This window comes from Sturnus vulgaris, chromosome 8, assembly GCF_052056855.1.
Source record: "Sturnus vulgaris isolate bStuVul1 chromosome 8, bStuVul1.hap1, whole genome shotgun sequence".
In the NCBI taxonomy this organism is placed as follows: domain Eukaryota; kingdom Metazoa; phylum Chordata; class Aves; order Passeriformes; family Sturnidae; genus Sturnus; species Sturnus vulgaris.
The window spans coordinates 29,177,669-29,187,769 of record NC_142250.1 but is presented as its reverse complement, the minus strand read 5'-3'; the positions used below and the strand labels follow the sequence as shown (position 1 = coordinate 29,187,769).

The 10,101-nt window shown below is 40.3% G+C and overlaps 1 long non-coding RNA gene across 1 annotated transcript in view; it reads left to right on the top strand.

Annotated features, from left to right (window-relative positions):
• Nucleotides 1-2,254: 2,254 nt before the first annotated feature.
• The window catches only part of LOC148223046 (uncharacterized), a 133,454-nt gene continuing 125,607 nt past the window's right edge, over nt 2,255-10,101 (top strand). The window contains exon 1 of the long non-coding RNA XR_015805030.1: nt 2,255-2,650. This is a non-coding gene — a long non-coding RNA (uncharacterized LOC148223046). The remainder of the gene's footprint in view (nt 2,651-10,101) is intronic.

The window sequence follows — 10,101 nt, the reverse complement described above, 5'->3', positions numbered from 1 at the left end:
ATTACAGTGACTGGAAAGTCAAGGATATGCTTCTTTACTGGAGATACCTCTAGTACCTGGGAAGAATAGAAAGTTTCTAAAGTATCTTAGGCAAAGAAAAGGAAATAATCAAATAAACATTTAACTCATGAACCAGAAGAGTAGCCAGCTAATTACAAAGTGATAGCTCCATATAAAAAAAAACCCCAACTGGACAAAAGACTGAGAGGAAAGGAAGTATATTTGGGAATTTGGTTTATTTGCTTGTTTTTCACACTAAAAATCCATTTAATGTTTAGTGAAAGATTGCACATCAAAATTACAGCTTTTTCTTCTAAGGAATATTTAATGCCAAAGCGCATCTAACAATACATCTCCTTGCCCAGTTGGTTCCATGGATTTCCTGGGAAGTTGGAGAGCTTCACTTTGGTCCAAACCCAAACAATAACATCTGTATTAGCAGGGTGGAGAAACACAAGTTCTTTGTTGCTTGCCTGCAGCTGTTGGAAGTGTCTCTGAGCTTCCTCTTATTTTCTAAGAAGGAGAAAACTACAGGTGCAGGAGATTTAGACTGTGCAGATTTGTGACCACAGGCTATTTTTTATCATTGCAAAGCAAAGAAAGATACTGTTTACTTTTCATTTAATTACAGTATATTCCTACATATGACAGTACTTTGATGGGAGCTCACACTAAATCTCTGTGGTGATTTTCTCTGTCTCTTTGGGCTCAAGATCTTATGAAGATTTAGGTGAATTATTTCAAAACCCATTCTCTTGTGGACTTGTAAGGGTTTTGTGATGTCAATTGCTGTACTAATTTTTACTCGCCACACAATGTGCTAATTAGTTTTGAAAACAGTTTCACACTTTACTCGGAAAATAAAAAGGAAATCATTTTAGTTGCCTTTAGAAAATAGCGTGGACAGGAATGGTGACTGGAGATTTGTCCATGATGTTAAAGCAACATGTGAAGAGCCTTATGCAGTTCTGTTATGTCATTAAAACAGTGCACCCTGTTTTAATTCAGCAGCAGTAACAACAAAACAACAAAAAAAGCCAAATTCCTTGAGTAATGCATAGTGTGTCATGACTTTCCTAACTGATATCACTGGTGTTAGTATTGCTACAATACTATCAACTTTATATTTATTATCAGTTCTGTTTTGTGGTTCTGCACATTTGTCAGATAATATCCAGAACACTTAATGCTATTCAGTAGAAAACAGCAATAGAGTTACTGTATAGCTTCCTCCTTCCTTTTAATTAATCAAAGAAAAGACTCTGGGTGGAACAGAGCTAATTCTGGCTAAGGGACAAAGATTAAACATTTAACTACCCCATTAGATAACCTCAACCAAAAGGCACATGAAGCTGAGTGAAAAAAGTAGGGGAAACCTTCTCTGTAAGCACAGGGAAAACTTAAACTGGAAGTTAGCTGAAAAAGAGAGTTGAGTGGGCTGAGTCTAGAGGAGCAAAACTGGTAATTATAGTTTGGGAGAGAGTGGACTTTAGGGTTCTATTGCTATGGTGAGATCTTCTATGCTCAATACTTGGAGATCAGTCCTAACCAAGTTCAGTTTGATATGGAAATGCTTGAGCTGTTCTTGACTGTATAAAGAAACTTGTAAGGAAGAAAGACAACATCTTGGTAGGAGGTGAGAGAAAAAGACCCAATGCCACTCTCAGAGCCTTACTCCGAGATCCCACAGGCAGCAGATGAGCCATGAGTTCAGCGAGGTTTCAGGGTCCCAGAAAAACTGAATCACTTTCAAAGGGTTTCAAGGACAGTGAGGCAGCTCAGAAATCCTCCTGGTTTGTTCTGGAGGATATTGTTCAGAAGAACACCCAAAATATTTCTTCTTACAAAACCTGTTCATGGCACATAAAAAGAAAGCGTGCAGCTAACTGTGAATAGCCAGCTGTTGGAAGTTAACCTGGATAATAAGGACTTAAAGGGGTGAATCACAGCCTACCCACTGCTTGTCTCCTGTCTTTTATGCCTGGGTCTTAATGTCAAAAATATCATCAGACCACCTAACCTGAGATCTGTCATCCAGTTATTCTTGTAAATTCCATCTGATCAACCAGTTTTGTCATATTGGTCTGATTTAGCTGCTAACTTCATCAGGAGAACATCTTTCCTGCAGAGAAAAAATGTACAAAGATTTCTTGTGCCAGTTTTTGAGTCATCAGCTGCTCTGGGAACTTTTTTCCTTTAGTAAAACTCAGTTAATCCTATGTCTCTTAGGAAGGGCACATCCATACCTAACCCATGCATCTCCAATGCTACAGATATTAACAATGGCTGACCCAGTCCTTTTCTACTAAAATCACCTTCCAATGTATTTTTTCCTTCGTTCTGTGAAAATACTCATGTTTTACCAATGTTACATGATTTGTGTGATTCATTGCTCATACCTGCAATAAGAGACCTTCTCCATTTGCTCCAGGTGAAGCTGAGTTGCTGGCTTAATTAGCCAGTTCGCTGAAGAAGATAAAACCTGAAGGAAGAGGCTAAGTTGAAGGTGGTTGTGTTTTTAATATGTTTTCTTGGTAGGAAGAAGGTGTTCTTTTAAGAAGGTATTACTAAAGACAAGTGGTTTAGAGAATCCTGTGGGGGCAAGAGAAATCCAGAAGTTGGCTGAAGTGGTTATGTGCCTGAAGACTAGGTATGTAAATATACTATACTTCTGAATATTCCTATTATCTATTGATGTCTGAAAATGTTGAAGTTGTTTGGTTGAAAGGCATATATATAAATACTGTGCCTTGGTGAGGTGATAGTGGTGAACTACAGCTAATTCATCATTAGTCCTGAGGAAAATTAGGTACTAGATCTTGCTATGGGATCCCTTTAAAGGGCTGGTTTGGGAGCTCTTTATTCTGTGTCAAAATAATAATCAGAGAAACTCCAGATATGAGTGTAGGCTTCCTACCCTGCGAATAGAGGAGCTCTAGTTCAGTTCTTTCCTTAAAGCAGTAACTTCTGCAGCAGTTGTGGTACTTGGCTTTAGATCACATTTACTGGAAGCTAATCCTCTTGCAGGAGATACTGATGCCTGTAACAGGGCTCTAGGCAAATGTGGCAGAGATTTAGAGCATTACATTTTGTTTGTTTCTTAATGTGGAAAAGATTCTGTAACTAAAATATATTTGTCTCCAGGTGCTCTTCATGGTCTATTTAATGTCAGCATTTTCTTGCTACATTACTGCCTGCCTCTCTGTACAGTTCCAAAATAGTGATTAAAACCTGCAGTGACTCAAGGCTTTTCTCTGGAAAGAAAACCAACTAATTCTAATAAGACTGTTTATACCAAGATTCACTGAAGTAGTTCTGAGTCTTGGTAAAGTGCAGCTGTGGAGGAGATCATGAGCTTTACCCAAAACTATGTGGGTTGGCATCCAGGACTAGATGTTTTGGCTCCTCCTCTTAGGAGGGTGTGCATCAGTGCTTCTGGAAGGAAATATTGGATTTTTAATAAAAGTAGCAAATAAAAATGTTTATGTGCAAAGTACATGGCAGGAATGTGATAGGAACTCTGTGCTCTCCCACATCCTTTTATTCTCTCTGCCTGCGGTTTGTGACAGAAATTGCAGAAGTTATTCTGTCCAGACATGTAAGCCTTACTTTCACTATACCTTGGTGTAACTGCTGGATCTGTTTTGATTGAAACTTTTGCTTGGAAGACAAAAGATGCTGGAAGATACAGGATTAATTCTGTCCTTGCATCATATGCTGTCCCCTGAACCTGGCAGCTTGAAGCTTTTTCTAGTTTCAGAGGGCTGTAAAACAGATGAAGTTAAGCTTTACAGGACACAATGAACAAATAATACATCAAACTTAATTTTAAAAAATGGAGGTGGAATTCATTTACTGCAGGCTTCTTGATTAGTGATGGACAATTTATTGATAGAAAGTTTGTAGTGTAATAGAGGTGCAAATTTTACATTTTGTGCTGTTAACTGTTTTTTCCTCTTGTATATTAAATGACACTTTGCTTTCTTGTGAATGTGTTTGTGAATCAAGAATTCATGACCAAGTAAATCCTTTGTTTTATTTGTATGCTGGTTACAGTAGCAGCCAGAGGTTTTGGTTTAACTGAAATGAGGAGCCAAGACTTGTACCCAAGTTTTAGTTTAGGGAAATGTAATATACGTCTTTCATATCAGTTCAATTTGAATTTTCAGACAATTTACAGATGAAAGGTGATATGTTAAATAGTGGGTATAATACACGTATTTGCACTCCTCTGTAACCTTCAGAGCAGACAGTGGGTTGTTGCAGCACAGAGCCAAATCCTGATGCAGGATTCTCTGCAGGTGGTGATAAATGGAGTGCATTGCTCAGCAGGGAGTGGGTCTTACTCAAAGAGTTGAAGGATGATGCAGTGAGTGGAGGGGGGAAAAAAGGCTTTTATGTGTGTGTATGTATGTGGTAGGGCTTCTTTTAGCCTGGTACATATCAAGTGGCCTCAAAAAATAAATCAAAAATCTCAGCCTTATGCCCAATTTCTGGAAAATGCTGTGCTAGACTAAGTAGGAAAAATGAGGTGTTGGAAGGGTGAGGCTGACTGAATGGAATAACTGTATGAATAATGTATTGTTCTGGTTTCTAACAAACACTGCTGTGTGAATAATGGTCTTTCACTGGATGAAGACCTTATTCAGCAACCCAGCTTTGAAAAGTTGAGCACACAGGCAAATGCTCAGCAATAACTACAAACAAGTGTGCTGCATGAAGAAGTGAATGTGTGTGGGTGTTGGGCCTGCACAGGAGGCTTGGCAGATATTGACATGTGATGAAGAGGGGGCTTGCAGAGCTGCTGGGGGCCATGTCCTCCCAGATCCCAGGGTCACACTGGAGCTCTCCCCACTTGTCCCACTCTGTGGGTCTGTATCTGTTCTGGTTTATCTGTGTGACATCCATGTAGCTGCTTCCATCTGATCATCTTTGTGCTCTTTCACAAAGAGGGAGGAATCAAAGTCCTTTCTTTCTGGTGGAATACCCTATATTTTACTCTTAACATATAGGTTAAAGCATTCTAAAGTATTTTAATGATCCTCCTTAAAGGAGTGTAAGGCACCAACCAGAATATAAAAGACTTGCTGGTGGTGACCCATGAGGCCTGACTGAACAGGGAGAAGATATAATCTGCAGGAGTATCTCCAAATGCAGTGCTGGCTCTTGGCTCAACAGTGAGTCTCTGTTCCAGTGCATTCAGACAACTCAAGACCCAACCTAATGATGACTTGCTGGTATCCACCCTGCATGTGCTTCTTGTGACTTCTAGGCTCAACTGAGTGCTCCCAAAGTGGCTGTGGAATTCTGGGCACAAATTCTGCTTGGGCATGTCCAAATATCCACTGTTCAACTCCAGTGTTTCAAAACTGTCCTCAGTGCTCACAAAAAACCATCTCCTTAGGGTGATGTGTATTCCTGCAGGCATTCAGGCATTCCAAGGACAAGTAAAGCCTTGCAAGTCTGGCTGGGACAGTACAAGCACCCACATTGGCTTCATTGCTTTGGTGATAAGAAATGTCAGTTTCTGCTCTTCTCTGTGAACTCAAAGGTGCAGCATTGCTCCATAGGACTATTTTTGTCTTGAACAGTCATTTTCATTGTGGGACATGGTCCTGACCATACTGAAGGCAAATGTGATGGTTGCCTGCAAGCTGTTGGAGCCCTTTGCAGGTGAGCTGTTAAGGATTTCTTTCCCCTTGTAAAAGGTACTGTGTTAAGGATGCATCATGTACCCTGTCAGACAAAGACCATGAAGTGACTCATGAGAGTTCTGCTCTGACCTGCTGAGCTGATGTGATGGCTGAACTAAGGAAATGTGAAAATAAGTCATTGTGCTCTGTAATGTTTTTATTTTATTTTAAATCAGCCTGCCCTATAAATTTTCTTTCCTTGTTTTTTGAGTCTGTGCTATTCTGTTCCTCATCTGGAATTACTCATATAACATCAAGCTTCAGATTTAAGGCTCAGGTTTTTGTATCTTTGGGATCCTTAAGATTTCTTGCAACTGATTGTGTTTTGAGATGCAAAATCTGCTTGAATACAATGTTTTAGGGATTTGGTTAGAGCTGAGGCAGTGTGTGATGCTGGCAGTGATGTTCATGGTCTGCCTGCACTGATGGGGATGTTTAATATATAATTCTGTTGTAGTTCTCTGCTGGGGGCTCTATATTCCCTTTCTTGTTTTCGTGCCCTAAAAATATGTTTGCCTTGACTTTGAGAGCAGCTTTTGCTTGTTCGTTTTTTAGTCTCTTTCATCTAATTCACAAGTGATCTGTTGTTACTGAGATGGTCTGGTGGCACCAGGGCCCTGGGGCCTGTGGTTTTTAATGTATGACGAAACCTTGCTGTGTGTTTAAGGGAGTTATGTACTTTAAAGAAATTAAAGAATTTCAGGCTAGTGTTGTGCCTCTGTGGGAAGAAATAAGATGAAGTGTCACTGAAGTACTTGTTGGAAGATGATCAGGAATTCTTTCCTGCTACTTGGCAGCATTGGGTGCATGGAGTTTTGCTGTGAAGGTGATGATGTTTCAAATGCTTTGACTCTGACAATGCAGCTCTGTCTGAGGAGAGATCACCATGGAACTGTGTGCTGGTCTTGGGTGCAGCACTGAGCCAAATTTATCTCAGTAGGTGTGCAGGCAAGAGGGATAGATTCCCTTCCCAGGTACTTCCAACACTTTTTGTGCTGGCTTGCTTCCAAGCTGAAGGGATTCAGTATGGGGAATATTCAGTGCTTGTGTGGGTGTGCTCCCCACATTTAATTGACATTAAGACTTGTGGTCTGGGTGTTAAGTACAAGGCTGCAATAGGAACTTCTGAGTCTGGGCTGAGGGAATTCTGGTAGAATTTCCTCACACTGACTGCCTTGGTTTTGATGAAGTTGCTTGTTGGCTTTAATTGCAATAGGATGAAATGATGCCAGCTATGCTTTGATCCTGGCTGTATGGGTTTGTTACAGATGTTCAGCAATGCAGTACCAGTATCTTGCTTGCAGTCTTTCTTCTGCTGTTCTCCAATTGGTCTCAATCATATCACTGAATGGAGAATTTTTTTCCTTGCTGAAGTGACTGGAAACACCTGCTCCAGTCTGTTTAGCATTACAGGTAGAACTTGGGGGAAAAAAAGCAAACCTGCAGAACAGCAAACCCTTTTTTTTTTCTAGCCTTCAATATGAGAAATTGGCCAATGGACTGTGTTCTGAAAAACCTATTTGTCTTTCCTTATTTTAACTTTCCTCATGGGGAATTTAGGTACTTGTCTCTTGTGAGCTAAGCAATGTGACTCAACATTAAGCAACTTAGAAAACATTGTGTTTCAGCCTAGTCCACAGTGAGCAGACAATTGATGGGGCTTCTTAATTTTTAAGAAAGTAATTGTCATGAGAGGTAGCCCTTGCTACTTGGCCAGGGGTTTGGTCTCTACTTGTTTTCATCAAAACACTCAGACTTTCTGAATAATGTCCTGAAGGGAAATGGTTCTTGGCAAAAGAGTTCTTAATTACATTCTATTTCAAATTTATTTTACATTCTGATCTTTATAGCAAGCAAGTGTAATGGGTTACTTCTGAGAAACTGGCATTGTGGCCTGCCCCTTGGGGACTTCTGGGGCGGCACAGAGAATTACAGCTGCTATTAAACTTCTTGCAGTAATCACAAATTGAAAACACAAGAAGCCAGGAAAAGTGTCTTGCAATTATCTTTGAGTCACAAACTTGCAGCAATGCCTAATTCACCTCTAAATTAGAAAGGAGACATTCTAGTGCTGAGAAACATGCCTGCATATTTTAGTGACACGATGAATTGCTTAGATGCTTTCAATCTGTTGTCATTTAGCGTTGATGTTATCTGCATACAGTATTTTAATTAATACAAACAATAATTAGGTGACAATGGTGAGATGTTCAGCAAGTATGAAACTGTATCTGTTTATATGCCTTACTAGACTGACATGGGAAATAATGTAGGGAATACTTAACATCTGAAAGAGGATTAAAAAATCCTTCAGTTTGTATATATGTACTAATAAGACTGGTGGTGATGCAAAATGTAAATAATGGATGTAGTACCTTGTCTTGAACAGCTCCCTTCTTGCTCTGCTGGTGGGAATACTTTTGTCTTGGAGCTTGATAATGAGCATAACTGTTGTACCTTCCCCCTTTGAATGCTGCAGCCATGCCATGGAAAACAGTTTGTACTCAAAATGCAGCTATGGTTCTGGAAATCAACATTATTTTCCTTGAAGAAGGTCAGCTGGGGCCAGAGTGGGAGCCTGAATTTCCTGGCAGGGGTCACCTGGGCTGTTCCCAGAAAAGTCTCTTTGCTTGGCAGGGGGTGGGGCATCTCAGGCTCCTCTCTGGTGGGAACAGTGGCTTTGGTGAGGGGCAGAGCTTTGGCTCTGGCTTCAGCTCTTTCTGGGCACTAACTCCTGCTGTGCCAGCAGCAGAGCTCCTGTTGGGTGCTGGGCTCAGTCTGAGGATGTGGAAGCTCCAGAGCTTGGAGTGAGCTCTGTCTGTGAGCTGTAAGGGTGACAAGGGCAGCCCTGCCCCTGAGGCTTAGCATACTCTCCCAACAAGCTGGATGTGAATAACTCCAAAACCTGAGTGCCAGCAGCTCTGCATTTGGCTAAAGTTATGGGAAGCCATCATGAGAGAGTTTCCTGCTTTTCTTTCTCTGCAAAGACCACTTCCTGCTGTCCCTGGATTGTCACCATTTAATTTCTGCTACATGTATGGTGCTAATGAAAGCTTCCAAACAGAAAATGACTCTGACATTGAGAAGCATACAACTCCCTTATTGCCACTCTGTGACATGTCTGAAGCTGTGCTACCAACCTGTGTGCTCTGTCCCTGCATGGAACTAAGTTCTTGAGTAGCCTTCCTCTGAATTTGGTCAACCCTGTAAATTGCTGGCACCAAAAGAAAATTCCTGTTGTTTGCAATTGCACAATGTTTATACTTATGTGGTGGTCAAGGACATTTTAATAAGTACTTGCCTTGGAAATCACTGCTGAATTAGGCAAATTTGTGCATTTGCTGACAACTGTAATGCAGAATCATTAATGCCTTTTGTGAGTTACTTCTTAAGAGTATGGGATTTACTTCTCAAGGAAAAAAATTAGGAATAATAGTCATTACCAATTCCCTGGACAACATCTAATTTCAAGCCTGAATTTCAATGTATGAAACAATACCTGAATAATAAATCTTTAGATGTACTCTGGGAGGACTCTGCCTATTAGAGCAATTTAAAATATAAGAAATAATAATTAATGCTTTCATCCTTTTACTAAAACACTGCATGCCCATTAACTAATTATTCTCTTGCCTGCTGATATTAAACTAAATGCTGAAACATTGCATTCATATCCACAGCTACCATATTGGTTTAGAAATAAATGTAATTATGAACACATCAAATTGTAAGGCGCTTGCATTATTTCACACAGTACTAAGATTTAATTATTACTTGTGACCATGTAAAGAAGGGATTTGTGGTAAATAACTCTGGAAACCTAAAGTGTATCCCGTCACAACAAAAACTACAGAGCTGAAGCCAGATGGAGTATCCAAGTCCTGAGGCCATTATTTCTGCAAAGGTAGTAGCCTGCTAACGTGGCTATTGAGTAAAACTGTGGTAGAAGAGTATTTCCTTTCATCATGGAATATCCTGGGAGCCTGTAGAGCAGAGGTAATTACAGGCTGAGTTTCTTCCCAGGTGCTTTCCATTTTTCTGACATAAAGCTTTAACTGGAGCTGTCAGATGCAGAAAGATAAGTAATGTTGTGGCCAGGCCTTGGGCCAGGTTTGAGAGAGCACATCCCCCTTGCTCAGGTGGGAGACGTGGGGAACTGACAGAAGTTTGCAGAGAGTACTGCAAAAAACAAAACCGATACTGACATAAGGTGTTTTTTGATTAAGACATGTCAGTTTTGAAGGTAAAGAAAAATGTCTGGGGAAAAATTGAGCACTGTCTGGTATAGCAAGAATCTCTTAAAATAAGAATTCTATCTTGTTGTGTGAGTTGACAAAAAGTTATTGTGTCGAGTCAGAGCTGTGCAGTGCAGTAACACTCCTGGAGACATCTGAATCTTGCTCTTTAG